The 871-nt window shown below is 42.4% G+C and overlaps 1 non-coding gene across 1 annotated transcript; it reads left to right on the top strand.

The window, feature by feature from the left end:
• Positions 1-441: 441 nt before the first annotated feature.
• Positions 442-514, top strand: Trnaa-ugc (transfer RNA alanine (anticodon UGC)). The gene has a single exon. It is a non-coding gene; the product is annotated as a tRNA-Ala (tRNA).
• Positions 515-871: the final 357 nt, after the last annotated feature.

The following is an 871-nucleotide window of genomic DNA, read 5'->3' as shown; positions in this document are numbered from 1 at the left end:
CAGATCTTCCGGTCCACCAGCTTGCCCAGGGCCTCCCCTGCAGCGGAGGCTTTGGGCTGGGTGTCTGTGGGTGAGACCCACACTTAGTGCCCACTCCTGTAGGTCCAGCTCCTGTTGTTACGTGGAATACGGGCCTAGTACTGGTGACTGGGGATTTGGTTTTGTTTTTATGAAAGCTGGAAATTGAAGGTTTTTTGGTAAAAATCTATTGATTTGTTTAAAAAGTGTCTCAGCCAAATAGCCTTTGACCTGGCTTAATGACCTCTGGACTTTGCCCTGCTTAGGGCTGTGAGTCTCCAGTGACACTCACCAACTGGCTGTCCAAATCAGGCTGAGGAATGTAAGTGTGGCTCAGTGATAGAGCCTAACCTGTCCAAGGCCCTGGGTTCGGGGAATGCCAGCAATAACACCAAAAAAAAAAAAAAGTAATGCTCTTGGGGTTGAGGTTGTGGCTCAGTGGTAGAGCGCTTGCCTTGCATGCGAGGGGCACTGGGTTCAATCCTCAGCACCTCATAAATAGATAAAATAAAAGTATTTTTTTAAAAGCTTAATGCAAAAAAAAAATTAAAAAAAAAGAAAAATAAAAAACTTAATGCTCTTTTCTGTAATTGGAACTATTTTTCTCTAAAACCTATTTTTGCTCATAATAAATCCCTTCCCCACCCTTTCTCCCTCGGCCTGTTGGACCCCAGTTTCCCATTTTAAAACTTAAAATTTGAGTTTTATGCGGTAGCCCAACTTTTGGGAAACTGTTTTGGAATTCTAATGGCTTGTTTTTGTTTTTGAAATCCAGAAAGAAAAAAAAAAAACACAAAACTGTGCCCTTTGGTGTGATTTCTAATCTTCCTTTCCTTGTGTGTGGCTGTGTGTT

Source organism: Ictidomys tridecemlineatus, chromosome 3, assembly GCF_052094955.1.
Source record: "Ictidomys tridecemlineatus isolate mIctTri1 chromosome 3, mIctTri1.hap1, whole genome shotgun sequence".
Lineage (NCBI taxonomy): Eukaryota > Metazoa > Chordata > Mammalia > Rodentia > Sciuridae > Ictidomys > Ictidomys tridecemlineatus.
Note: the sequence above shows the minus strand (reverse complement) of the source record. Positions and strands in the feature narration are given on the sequence as shown.